The sequence below is a fragment of the Fringilla coelebs genome (genome assembly GCF_963513975.1).
Source record: "Fringilla coelebs genome assembly, chromosome: 6".
In the NCBI taxonomy this organism is placed as follows: Eukaryota; Metazoa; Chordata; class Aves; order Passeriformes; family Fringillidae; genus Fringilla; species Fringilla coelebs.
In genome coordinates, this window is record NC_140034.1 from 12,017,729 (window position 1) to 12,032,171 (window position 14,443).

The 14,443-nt window shown below is 41.9% G+C and overlaps 1 protein-coding gene across 1 annotated transcript in view; it reads left to right on the forward strand.

The window, feature by feature from the left end:
* The window catches only part of BEGAIN (brain enriched guanylate kinase associated), a gene marked incomplete at its 3' end in the record, with an annotated part of 147,568 nt that overhangs the window by 123,701 nt on the left and 9,424 nt on the right, over positions 1-14,443 (forward strand). The window lies entirely within an intron of this gene.

Below are 14,443 nucleotides of genomic sequence, written 5' to 3' on the forward strand. Positions count from 1 at the left end.
ACTCACATGTCCATTCAAAGCAGAGCACCACAGCTCAAAGGTCTCACAAGATGCCAAGCCCAAGGACTGGACAAGCTGCCCTGGTGATGACCTTCAGCCACATGGAGCACTGGGATGTCTCCAGGGTGGTTCTTACAGAGCCAGGACATGCAGAGGACACAGGCCAGCCTCAGCCTTCTCCAGCTAGGCAACAATCTCCTCATGAAGTGTCAGCCAGCTGTCTGCAGGTTCTTCTGGCAATTACTTGCCAATAGAAAACAAAATTTGTATTCTTAAAGCACAGGAGTTACTGACTGAAATATTTATGACACGAGCTAGATGGATCAGATGAGTGATCACAGTGGTCTTCTTGCTGGTATAGAAAAACTATTAAAAAAACAAGTTGTTGTGACTGAGCTGGCTAAATTATTGATGAATGCCTGGATCTTCACACAGGCAGATCTGGAGAACATAAAATCTGCCATGGCATCTCCTTCCAGCTCTTAAACTGCATCTTTGTTAGCTATCAAACAGCAATTAAGACATTGCTAAGAATCAACCTTCTGTATCTAATCTGCTGGAAAATATGGACTTTGAAATCCTGCCAGAGTGGTAGGAAGTGTTTCTGTACCTTCCAGTAGTGCCTAGTTTTAGCACCAAAACCAGTTAGCACAGGCTGTGATGAGGTTTAAATAGTATAACTCTTCTATTGCCTTCAATGAAAGCAGTTTTTTCCTCCTACCTATGTCGATTAAAATATACTTCAAAAAATTTAAAATATCTATATTAAGTTATATTTTCCAATATCTATATTAAGTTATATTTTCCTACAGTGGTTTAAGATGAACTGAGAGAGAACCAAACTGTTGTTTTGCTGATGACTTTACACATTCACTGGAGCTAGATTCTGGACCACACCAGCAGGTCTCCTTACCACAGCAGGTTGCAGAAGATTTTAAAAAGTTTTTATTCAGAATGAACAGGATCTCCTAATCTCTTTGTACAGCTCTTATGACTTCTGATGAGTCTAGTGCAGAGGCATCCAACATCATTTTTAGCTGTCAGGTTACCTGAAGTTTGGCCTCTTACTCACCCAAAATATACTCATGGACGGGGAAATTTTCAATTCTCTTATTTTGGAGTGGCAGAACAGAAAGGATATTTGTTAAGATTCAAAGATGGAGCTAAAAATTGGGATAAAAGAACCATTTTAACAATCAGAGATTTTGTCTAAAGCCTTGACACAAATTTCTTATTGCTAATGAGAATCAACACAGCTCCTCAGTGTCCATACACATTAGCATATTTCTCTCAATAAATAAACCTCAGAAGCTGAAAAGAAAACTATATCTGCACTCTTCAAGCATAAGATGTTTTGACAGGAAGCATTAAGAAAAGGACCAGTAAATTAGATGTCAATTCTGAAGACAACTAGGACGTGCAATGTACTACATTGTGTAGAGGATAAATTCAAACAGAACAATGTGTAAACACAAGGAGAACAAAAGCCAATAAACCAAGTCATAAACAAAAGTCATAAACAAATGGCTGAGGACAAAAATCAGACTAACTAGACTAAAAGTTTCACTGAATTTAAAGTTATGTTCCTAGAAATACTTTTGAACAGTGAGATGGAAGGAACCAGAAGCCAATCAACAGGACCAGAAGAATAAGAGATTTTGTAGAGTGGTGCATTTGGGTCTGGCTTCTGCGGTATTCACACCCCCTCTGGACAGAGAGAAGCTGTGAGACAAGCAGAGAAGAAGGAAAACACAATTCTGTCTGGCTTGCTGTGCCTGTGCTGTGCTGAAGCAGAATGCAATGTGGAGATTGTTTACCCACAGTGAGGATGTTTTGTTCCCTTGGCCTGTGAGTGTGTGTGTGTGGGACTGCCACGGGACAGTCACGGCAGAATCAGAGGTGAGTGCAGTGTGAGCAGTTGTGAGCAAGAGTGAGTGCATGGCAGATTCAGCTTAGATGAAATGTACAGAGTATAGTATAATAAAGTAATTCATCAGCCTTCTGACGATGGAGTCAGATGCACCATTCTGTCTCCCCTTCATCGGAGCCGTCTTTGATTTACAATAGGCTTCTAATCTTCAGTTTTGTGGGGTCTATTCGCTGTCAAATATTTCTCATTTCATCCTCAACTATGATTAAAAAGAGTCTCTAAAGTTCTTTCCTAAGATCAAAGCCCTAAGGGTTAAACAGTGTGTTCACAACTCTGAGTCTATTCTTTTTCCTTCCTCTTCTGACAGCTTCAGGGGCCTAACATCCTGCCCAATACTTATATTTTCCATAAACCAGTAAAGCTGTATTCTTCACGGTGAAAGAGGACTTGGTTAAGGCATTAAATCTCATTTTCTTAATGGCAGAGAACAGTTTACCTACCAGGCTCCCAGGGTTTGTGTATTCTTTTGGCAGGAAGGAAATAGTTGTCAAATTATTTCAGTGTCCATGACTGAAAGATCATCCCCTAAAGAAGTGGAAAATAAACCCAAATTACCAAAAGAGAGAAAAAAATAATTAATTTTAATATTGTGTGTTTACCAGGAAGTTTCGTGGTTTTCATTTTGTTTTGGGGTTTGGGGTTTGCTTTACTCTGTTTCTGAAGAGCTGCCTCTGACAGCAAATTAATTGGTTATAACCAGCAACTGACTTTCAAATCAATGACACCTGACAGACACCACAGTTAGGAAAAGAAATCAAGGGCGCCAAAATTAGAGAAGTTCATTATGGACAGTTTTAATCTCTGATGTTTTCCAGAAGAAATTTCCAAAATCTCTCTATGCAGCACCCAGAGATTTACTAAATGCTTCTGCTGTTGGGGTAGCTCAAGCCTCAAGGACAATTGTGCTGGGCAAAGATCCCCCATGTTGTCCCTCTGTGCATCCCAACGTGCAGCAGCTCCCTCCTGGGTGCACAGCAGCTCTCATGTGCTTCTTGCACCAGGTTTGCAGGGAAATGCCTCATCCTGACCTCACTGGACCATTTAGGGGCACTTCAAGTGGCCTTGCCACGTGAGCCAGAAAAGAGATGAGCACCTTTCCCTCCTCACTTGGCTGCCCTTGGTGGGAGGCAGAGCCCTTGTGCTACCCTTTGCTTTAAGGCTGAATGTTTTTTTTACTGCAGATTGCAACCTAACTTCCAAATTCAATGGAAACTACAGACAATGTTAAGCAATGTGTCTTAGCAAACACTTGCAAGATCCTTCTTATAAAAAACAGGAGCCTACATGAATTTCCACCTAAGATTCATAAAAGAACCAGCTGGACAGATTCCCAGCTTCCTACTCCAAACTAAATTAGAAATACATTTTAATGTGTTAAGCTGATGTTAATTTTAAACAAGATTCTGAATGTAGAGATTATTTTGAACCAACTGTACCAACATCCAAGAGGTCAAGCACAGAATGGGGCAAATAGAGGTTGTAGAAAACACAAACTCACTCTTTATGTTGTTCAGCTACTGGAAAATTAAATTAGAAGATAAAAAGTAATGGAAGTCAACATATTTTTTAGGAAAAATCATTAAGTGAACCACAATTTCTTTTGTAAAGGCAATTGAGTAGACATATTTGGATAGTAAGAATTGACAAGTACCACTTCAAAAGATTGTGATTACTAAATAAACATGATACAATCTCAAAAGCAGTTAGCAGAAGGGCTGCAGTAAAAGTCACCTCAAAAAGTGGCAGGCACTGTGATATTTCCATTTAAAAGAGTCTGTTCAGAGGGCAGGATCAGGACAGCCCAGTGATTGGTACAGGTCTCAGCACAAACCTATGTTTTCAACAGTGTCCTAAAAGTAAACACAAAATGATTGCTAATAAAATGAGATTAAAAAGATTAGCAATGTTGTTGAACATTGATAAGCAAATCAATTCAAATGAACAGTGCCTTTGATAAGATGTTCCCATTCAGTGAAAAGATGTTTTTCACCAGAAGTTTAAAAGTATAAATCCTATGAGGGTGCTTTACAAACCATAATGCAAAAAGGGGAAGGAAGAAGTAAAGGGAATGGGCTGTGCTCTGGAAAGGAGGGACTCAGGAAAGGGCACTGAGTCTGAAAGCCAGGCTGGTGGAACAGCTCCACATGAGCACCCAGCAGCAAGCCATGACAGAAATAACAAAAGTAGTATTTGTATAACCATGACAGAAGTGAATAGAGAAGAATGATGATTTTGCCACAGTTTCAGACAAAAGAAAGTCCCATTTGAAGACAGTGGTTGAAGTTTTGCTATTGACAATTTTTAGAAGGTTTGTAAAGTCATTCAAGTTGTCTGAAAATTGGAAAGACTGAGAAGTAAAGAAGTGGCCTCAGCAAGAGGCAATGTTTAGTGCAGTGGAGAAATAAAACTGTCTAATATAAATGTCTTCACAGAGAGAAAATGCTAAATATCAGACAGCTTTTTAATCAGACAAAACAAGAAGTACACTCAGGATCCAGACCTGTTCAAAGGGAGAAAGCACATGAAGAGACATGGAGCTCCAGGTATCCAGGGAAATAGCATATTCTTCATTTCTTGAGGTTTTCCCATCAAACAGGTCATTACAATCAACTTACTGAAAGCCTGTCTCAGCTAGAGTCACATTAGTTACAAAATCTCTTCATGCTGCTCTTCCCTGGGACAGTTACAGACCCAGACAAGCAAACTTCCCATGAATGACTAGATTTATGTCTTGGGAGATATGGATTCAGCCCTTGCCTCTGCCAAACATGATTTGTGTCTCATTGAGCTAGTTACTCAAAGTCGGCTTCATTTTATCTATTTTTAGATATCTACATGCTAGATGTCTATTTTACATGTCTGAAGCATTATTATCCTCAGCATCTTTATCAGCCAGTGGAGAGAAGCAGGGGAGCTTCTCCTCCAAAAACAAAAAAGCTTCTCTCCAAAAAATTGGAGAACTGCTCCTCCAAAAACAAAAAAATCACCATGCAATGAGGAATTTCATGCTTTGAAGGAATCTCTGTGCTGATTGAATGAAGGCAGGAAGGTGACTGGCTTAGACCTGGGCAATGGCACCCCTGACATATAAATAAGGGAAGGTTTGCTTTAGCCTCTTCTCAAGAGGATATTAATATTTCTAAGCTGCTGTGAAAAGAATACCTGAGAGACTTAATATTATTAGGAAATATATGAATACCTATAATAAATGGAATTAAGAAATCACAGTGTTCAAATTTTTGCCAGGCTCCAGGGCAAAAGAAAACTGAATCTTGAGATGCCATTGGAAAATACTTAAACTGTGAGCCAGGTCTCTGAATGCCATGGAGAAATACTGAGGATATTGAATTCCTGCACACTTTTCTTAATGGAAAAGATAGATTAAAATATCTTTTTCCCAAAGAAAGGGCTTTTCAGTTTTGAAGGGTCAGTCTGGTTTTCAGGATGGCCAAAGTTGCGCCAGCACAGCTGATGGGGCCATGAACTGTTAAGAGGCAGCAAAGGCCTTTTCAACCAGATTCACTACTGGAAAAAGAAAAAGATTGTGGAGTTATAGTACAACCCAGGATAGTTAAGGGGGTGAATGAAATTTCAGCAAAGCTCTGAAATGACACAGAGGAGTGCTGATTCAAGACAGGTGATCTTATGACATGGAGCAAAGGTTGTGGCATTTCTCTTGATCAAAAGGTAGTCTCTCCCACCTACACAAACTCTGGGGGCAACAGCTAAAATGACCATCCTGAACAGCAGCACAAGAAACACACTGCAGTGAGCTCCCTATCTGCTTGTTCACAAAAATATATCCATCTTTAATTTTCCTTGGATTTGATCCCAGCAGTCAGATGGGAAGGAAGTGCTGCACTTCCCTTATAGTAAAACTTAATCAGTTACAGCAAGCAATCCCTTCTGCAGCCTTGGCTTCTGCCAGGAGGGTTTACTCCTCCAGCAGTGAGCAGAAACAGGGTCCTGACTGTGGGGATCCAATGTGGCTGTGTCCAGCAGAGCCTCCTGTGACCACGACCTGCAGCAAGCACCACTCCAGCTCTCTGGCACTGTCCCACTGTCCCTCCCTGCAGGGCTCCTCAGCAATTCCAAACAGCCACAATTAAATTCATAGTAAAAATAACTGCAACACCAACTCCCCAAACTGCATTAAGATACAAAGACTTGAGTAACCTACTAGCAGGGTTGGAAGCAAAATTCTGTCATTTTTCAAGGAATTTGCATAGTAGCTGTTTCCTTTTCTTTGTTTCTTTTTTTTTTTTTTAATAGTTATTTAATGTAGTCATTATACTTGGTTATGGCAGTTTGAATTGGGATGCTGCCAAAAGACACTATTTAACAGGGTCTGAGGGGCTGGATATTTGAACAGAGCATTTTATTTTAATGGATCTCCCCTGCTCTGCCTTGAAAAGAGCTTATAGGGATTTTCTCAAAATGTTCTCAAGGATCTGGGGTTGATTGGGGTGGGGGGGAAACACCAAACCTTAAATATCTTTACCCAGCATGAGATTCTACAAAGTAAATAGCAGAGATATATTTTAATTAAAAAAAAAAAAATGAGAGGCTAATTCACACAGAAAAGACACAAGTCCATTATGTTTATTTCCTGTACTACACTTATTTTTCAGATAGCTTACCAAATCTTCCCAACCAATATCCCAGGGGATGTTCCAATGTATACCAAACAGATACAAGAGATTAGGGGAACAGAATATAAAGACATGCACACATTGGACATGGACTTATTTGGAAAGACCAAAATCCACGTGAGGAAGAGCCCAAGATGTGGAGTGGTGAGGAGAGGGAAGCCAAAGGCACAGCAGTGATGCAGCAATAATTGCAGGATTGCCCCTGTGAGCAGCTCTGGGGGAGGGCAGAGCTGCTGGGCTGGCTCTGGGCTGTGCAGGGTCCAGGCAGGGCTTGGGCACAGATCCAGCTCATCACAGCTCTCCACTGCAAGAACAGATCCTGTGCACTCAGGTGCAAGGAGGGACCCTGAGAGGAAAAGTCAGCCTTGCCACAGGACTGTGAAATAGCAGAGAAAAATCTTCTGAGAGAGAAGCACTTTAGCTCCCGAGAGAGCATTTAGATAAACCATTCCTTCAGTCACAGGGGGAAAGGAAGGGACTCGAAGTTTTCTTCTACACAACTAATTATTAAAAGAAAGTGTCAAAAGGTGACAGGAAATGTGAATTTCAAAATTCCTAGAGCAGAACAAATTATTAAAGAGTAAAGTACTGTAAATGATCTAGCCCTTACTATTTTTATTTGGTGGGAAATTGTTCTTGTTTAGGTAGTCAACTCTAATTAGAATTCACTTGCATATTAAAATAATCTGCAGTTAATATGAATGAATATTCCAAAATTCAGAATATTACATTTTTCCTCCTAGATGATTTTACTTCTTTACTCCTAGAAATTAATGCCACCTCCTCTTTCTAGAGCACCTAAGTAGTTCATTTAAGAAGTATCCAGTCTCCAGTAACTTCTCCATTTCCACAGAGGAGCCTTTGTGCCTGGAAAGGTTGAGTGTCAGGCAATCAGTCCTCAGAGTGACAGCTTCAAGCTACAAGGCTGAAGAGCCTGCCTTGTGTGGCCTGCAGCAGAGTAACTTCTCCTTTTCTACCCATTCACACAACTTCTTTTCCTTCTTGCAAAATGTTTTGCTCCTTACCACTAGCTCAGCTGAAGTCTCCATTCCTTTCATTTCACTATGACCATGTAATTATTTTAAATTATTTTTCTGAGCTCCTAGGAGGAGTTAAAAAATAAATTAAAAAAAAAAATTCAGCTGTGGGCAAGGACAGAGAATCCAGTCTCTTCCTGAGCCAACCCAAGAGTCATACATCTGTCACTTCCTTTTATCCCAAGTGTTCATCATAAGAAAGGCCTGTCACATCGGAATAATGTTCTTGCCACAATCTTCTTAATGTGGAAGAGCTCCAACATGACATAGATTTTTGCAGTAGGTAAAGCCTAAGGCAAAAGACACATCAACAACATATTTTCTCTGACCTGCCCATAAAAATGAGTATTTTCAAATCCATGGTGCCATACATTTGTCTCTGAAGAATGCAGTCTTGCCTGCAACCTTGGCAGCTTGGCAACAGAAAATCACTTTAAATAAATATCTAATATTCTGTAGGATAAATATAATGAATTAGTCATTGCTCCTTACCATAATGTAGCAGAATTCCTGAAAGCCAGGCTCTATTAGCATTTTGAAGAGGTATTGAGACAAGGATGGGTGTCCTGGGGATTACTGCAGTGGGAAGCAAAGATGAGACAGTGGTAGATGATGAAGTGCAATCAGGATGCTGCCACAGCCTCTGCATCCCTACACATTCCTGCAGTTTTGTTTGTAACTTGATAAAGAATTACCTCATAAATCTGCTCAACATTTGGCTCCTTTCCTCTATTGCTTGTAATGATGCACATTCTTAAATAGACTTGTGGGTTCAGTGAATCTGTAAGTGAACAGCTCCTTTGGATACTCATTTTACTGTTAAACCAAAATAAGATTGTTATGCAGAGAAGTAAAACTAAAAAATTTAATGTGTATTAAATGTTGCTTTCATGCTGCAATTATCAGCACCAAATCCTGCACCCCAAGGATCCTGTAGTGAACTGATATCAGTTGATACAATCTCATTATTCACTGAAAAGTCTTTCATTAGCATTTGCTCTTCTGATCTTGTCAGTTCACTCTTTTTATTACAGTTCCTGCCCATGGGTGCAAGTGAGTGTGAGTAGGGGATGTCCACTGCTCTTCACTGGCAGACAAACTCACACAGAGCACCCATAAACAGGCACATCTGCCTGCACATCATCTGCCATAAAAACATGAAGATCTGCAGAGCAGAAACTAACATGCTTAAAATCAGGAATTACTGCAGAGAATATCCAGTAATTCCTGCAAATCAAAACCATCTTTTGCTTCTTTATGAGCCACTTGATAAAACAAGTTATGCATATGGTCTGCAGGGAAGTACTGCAAATAGAGCAGCTGTTAACTTTCGGAGTTACAGGAGGAAAAAAGGTTTTATTTGCACCACATTTCTCATTCTTGTTTTCTTTACCTTGTTTGCTATAACCCTGGCCTAGCCAGGCCAGCACCACATATGTTTCTCTTTAAGACTCTGCTTTAGAGGTCCCTTGGTTTCAGCACTGCCTTGCTCAGCTGAGACCGTGACACACCTGCACGGGAGGAAGAGTTTATTTCACCTAACCTTGAAATAACCCACATTAGTGCCCTCTGCAACACTGAAAAGTTTCCACACCTGGTGGGAGAGACAATTGCATAATCTCCCAATCTTCCATTCCACAAAGAATGGTTGTTGTTATTAATTTCTCACCAGAATACAAGATATGTACTGACAGATGCTGTAAAACAAATTCATCCTCACTCATCACTGGAGTGCTGTCATTGAACTATCACTGGGAATGCACAGGGCATCTGGGGGCCCTTTCTTCATGGTGGATATCACACTCATGTCCTCCATGATTGCTGTAATTATCAGTAACAACTAGATGCTGCAACCCTGATTCCAGAACACAGGCATTCACACACACCAAGTCAAATCTGGGGTCTGTTTGAAGTCTTGATGGAATGCCAGGGAAAAACATAAGTGAACTCGTACCATATTCCATGCATACTCCTTCTCAATTTCATTAGGAGCTAGAGATGTATTAATTGTTTATTAAATTATCTCCTTATAAAAATAAGAGTGTTTACTTACAAGCAAATATCAGCATTTGCTAATAACAGAAATTTAAACTATCATATCATCTCCACCCCAGTGATCCCAGCAGCCCAGTGAGCTGTGGTAGCCATACATTACAGAACTCACAGGAGGATGGAATGGTTGAGGTTTGAAGGGATATCTGGGCATCACCTCCTTCAAACTCCCTGCTCCAACACCTACAGCAGGTCATCAAGGACCATGTCCAGACAGTTTTTTATTATCTGCAGGAGTGGAAACTCTGGGCAACCTTTTTCAGTGCTCAGTCACCCTCAACAGTTTGAGTTTTCTGTGTTCAGATGGCACTGCTGAAGTTTCATGTGTTGTGCCACTGGTATTGTGCCCATTGCTTCTTGTTCTGTCGCTGGGCACCTCTGAAGAGATCCTGGCTCTGTCCTCTCTGCACCCTCCCTTTGGATCTCTATCCACATTTGATGGGATCCCACTCAAGCTGTGTTTTCTCCATGCTAAACAGTCCCAGCTCTCTCAGTCTTTCCTCAGAGCAGAGGTGCTCCAATACTTTAATTGTCCTCCTGGCCATTCCTGAGACTCTCTCTGCTATGGCTGCAGACTCTCTCCAGCAGGTCTTTATGCACCTGTGCTGAGAAACCTGAGCTGGACTCCGTGCTCTGGGTGTGGCACAGCAGCTCTGAAGGGAAGAATCATCTCCCTCAGCTTGCTGCCAGCACTGCCTCCTCAGCCCAGGGTTGCCTTTGGCTTTCTTTGCAGCAAGGAAACACACTGGTGGCTTGTGTCCTTGGTTTCCACCAGGACCTCCCAACCCTTTCTGAGAAGCTGCAGGATATGCTGGGTGGCCCCAGGCATGCACTGGTGCAAGGGGTTGTTCTTTCCCAGGTGCAGGATTTTGCACCTCTCCTTGCTGAAAATCATGATGTTCCAGTCAGGCCATTTCTCCAGCCTGTGAGGTCCCTGGGGAGGGCAGCACATCCCACTGCTGTACCAACCACTCCTCCCAGTTTGTCATCTTAGTTTTCTCCTTCATGAGATGATTTCAATGAGGTTATAAAATATCACCTTAAAACTTACAGAGTTTGTTTTGAAAGAATATCCCCACTTGTATAGTCAGCCCTTTTTTGCTGACTACAATCACAGGACAGACAACCCCCTGCATTTCTTAGCAGATACCTCAAAGCATGAAAAGATTCCATGAAAAGGGGAAAGATTGTGACTGCTGGTCTAGGAGAAGAGTACTGAGTTAACAGTGTTACACTGGTCCACAAAGGTGGGGAATTTCTCCTGTTGGAGTGTTATTTTCCTCCTGGACAATAGAGTAGTAGAGAAAAAAAGGGAACAAAATTCTGCCTCATCCAAAACCACTGTAGTAAGCCTCAGTCAAGGCATTCAGGATGGGATATCTGTATCACTCTGATGGTATTTGTAACAGAAAAAGTCTCTCCCTCTCTTTCTGTCTGTCATTGGGGCACTACTTATTAAGAAGTATTCCCAAAGGAATACTGCTGGCCACTAATACCTTGCTGCTCACTACTACCATCACATTATTGTCCCTGCAGCATTGAAATTGCATCCACAGAAATGTTCCTTACAGGAACGTCAAGATTTACTTTGCCCTGTTTGGAAAGTCTGACATTTCCACGGACCAGCACTTCCCATTTGCAAATCTGAGGCTGCTCTACACACCAGAGCTCCCACAGGACAGCAGAGACCACAGCAAGCAGCCAAGCCCTGACTAATGGGCTGCCACTGCTCATGGTAGGACACCCTCCAGCAATGAAGGGAGGCTGAAAGATTACCAGAGAGAGAGAGAGAGAACTTTTAGCCTGCCCATTTCTGCTGAAGGACTGGAGCAGTAACCTTTATGGATTCACTAATATGCAGGATAAGCAGATCTTTTCATCCAGCTTTTTTTACTTTTAAAAATACACTTATCTATTAATTACTTCATGCTGGATCAACCTAGCAAAGTTCTTTTCACCCCACTTATATCACAGATTTTAGATGTAGGGACTAGATGGCACCAAACACTTTTGAAAGCATCAACTTATATTTTAATGGATCTTTAAATATATGAGGGATGTTTTCACTGTGATAGATGCAAATTATAGAAAAGGCCCTAAGGCTCCAGGTAGAGATTATATATTTTATTATATAATTTGGTTCCTTTGTGAAGAACAGATATTCAATCCCTTCCTCAGATCTGATAAGGATGCACTGAGGGTCATGCTGAATCCAGGATAGGAGCAAGGTGCCCTCAGCCCTGGTGCTGGATTCACCCAGCAGAACAAATTTGATCTGACTCAGATGCAGGCACATGACTGTGGTTCTCTTGTGTTAGTCAGACACTACAGAGCTGTGTTCTCGTGTCCTGGCTCTGTGTCAAGGGATGAGGGGGACAGAAGATGCACAGAGCTGACTCAACAAAGATTTCTGAGCAAGGATCCACCAGCCACTCAGCCCACTGCAGTCTGTAGCTCTGGCATTTTGGAGTGGACTCCAGGAAACTTCAGCCCAGCTGCAAGCTATTGGCATGTCAATAACACCACTGATTTAATTCACTACTGAGTTTTGAGAGATTGGGTTTAGCACCTGCAGAGGAGAAAGCAGCGCCAAAAGGAGGGAGGAGGGGTCACAAGCCTTATGGCAGAGTAGGAGGACCAAGCTTCTATCAGCTACCAGAAATAGAGATCTGCCAAAAGTGGTTACAAGTAAAATAAGCATTTATATTTGTAACTCATGATCAAAGCATTGATATTATGATTCCCATCCTCCTTTCATGCCTCTCTGAGGATCTGATGCTGAAAATGATTGCTTGACTGCAAGTGGAGAGCTCAAAGTTGCAGCCCCCAGTGACCAGCAATCCTTCTGGAGCAGTGATCCAACACTGCCATCCTGTCTCTTCCAGCTGCACTGCTCTCCCACAGGTGGTGTCAGGATTAAGCCTTTTCCTCTTGCTGCCACCACTGCTCCACAATAATATTTGGCTGAAGCCTGAACTTCCAAAGATGGACATGCAGCTTGTGGCCAATATGCCAAAGGTTTCAGTGCCCTGCCCACCTCCAGGCTTCCTCATTTTGCCCCATTGAAGCAGAATCCTTGCTCTTGTCAGGGACACTGATTTCAAGGGAAGGATGTGAACTAATAATAGTGGAGGAGACTGGGACTGGCCTTTCCTTCTTATTCCCTCTTCTCCACAGCACTACTGAGGCATTTATTGCTTTGGTGTCCACCTGCTGACCTGTACAGCATAAATCTGAACTGAGGCAAGTTTTACAGTTCAATAAATATAGAATGCCTTTTCAAGTCACACTTGAGCGGATAAAAAGCCTGGGAAACATCATCCAAATGTTATCATAAGTGAAATAAAATGGAATCATAATTCAGCCAGATTCAGCATTACCCAAATGCAGTGGAAAGCAGCGCTTCCAATGCCTGAATCTGCTGCCTTATTAGTTTCTCTCCTGAAAACTATAAATCCTTGATCAGATATTCTCTCCTGAACTGCAAAATAGAATGAGTAAAGTTCAATTTGGCTAGGCAAGAGCAACAGTTACTGAGATCAGAGAGAGATTTAGAGCAACAGAGTTCTGCAAATCAGCTGTCCTGGTATGACAACTTGTCATACAAGGACTGATAAAATCGTCCATACAAATGGTTATTTGGAAGATTATGTGTGTACTCAGTGGACCTGGATCCCTCAAAAGCATGAAAATTGAGGGGACATATTTTTTGTGGGTACTTAGGTAGTCACTTGTCTACCTCATTACACAGCTAAATACCTCTGAAAATGTAATCTTCAGTCACAGTCTCAGAGGAGACAGATTTTTAGAGGTGCACAGATGGCCAGGAGGTTTACAAAGTGGCTGGTTGTTTAGTTCACCATAAAATCAATGAGAGTTAAGGGTCTCATATAAAACCACGTTGCTCTGCCTAATTAAAAACATCATCCTGTGTCTGGTTAAAATCACTGAGGTTGGAGCCTTGTGAGCTCTCAAAGCTGCACTTTGGCCTTCCATGAGGAAGTACCCAGGCAGGAATGCCTGGGAGCAAGGAGGGGAGAGGTGTCAGGCCTGAGCCACCCTCCAGACCTGGACTGCCAGGACAGAGGGCTGACATCAGCAGGGAACAGACAGTCCACAGGAAACTGACACTAAAATAGGCCAGTGCAGACCTTCAAAAGACACTTCAATCACATCTGCATGGTTTAAAGCAAGCTGTGGGTTTGCTTAGACCATTTGAGAAGGTGTTTTTCTTTAAATAGCAGTTTAGGATGAGAGCTGCCACTTCCAATTTAATCACCCTCCTTTAATACAGGCTGGTGCTTTGCAGCTGGATAATTAACCTTGATATTCATTCGGACTTCAAAACACCCAATTCCCACTGCTGTCAATTAGCTGACAATGTCAAGTGTGTGTTGATGGAAGGTTTTTGTGTGACCCTGGCAATATGGCATTTGGGAAATTTCAGTCCTTCACAATTAAAACTGGGAAGTGACATGCACAGAATCACAGAATGGTTGAGGTTGGAAGGGACCACTTCACTTCTGGTGAAGTGGATCCACTAGACCCACTTGGAGATCTAGTCCAATCTCCCTGCTCAAACAGAGTACTCTGGAGCACTTTACTGAGAATGATGTCCAGGCTGATTTTTAATATCTCCTCAGCCTCTGTGGGCACCCTGCTCCATTGCTCAGCCACCCTCACAGTACAGAATTCCTTCCTCATGTTCAGGTGAACTTCCCATATTCCAGTTTCCACCTGTTGCCTCTTGTCCCATTGCTCAGCACCACTGA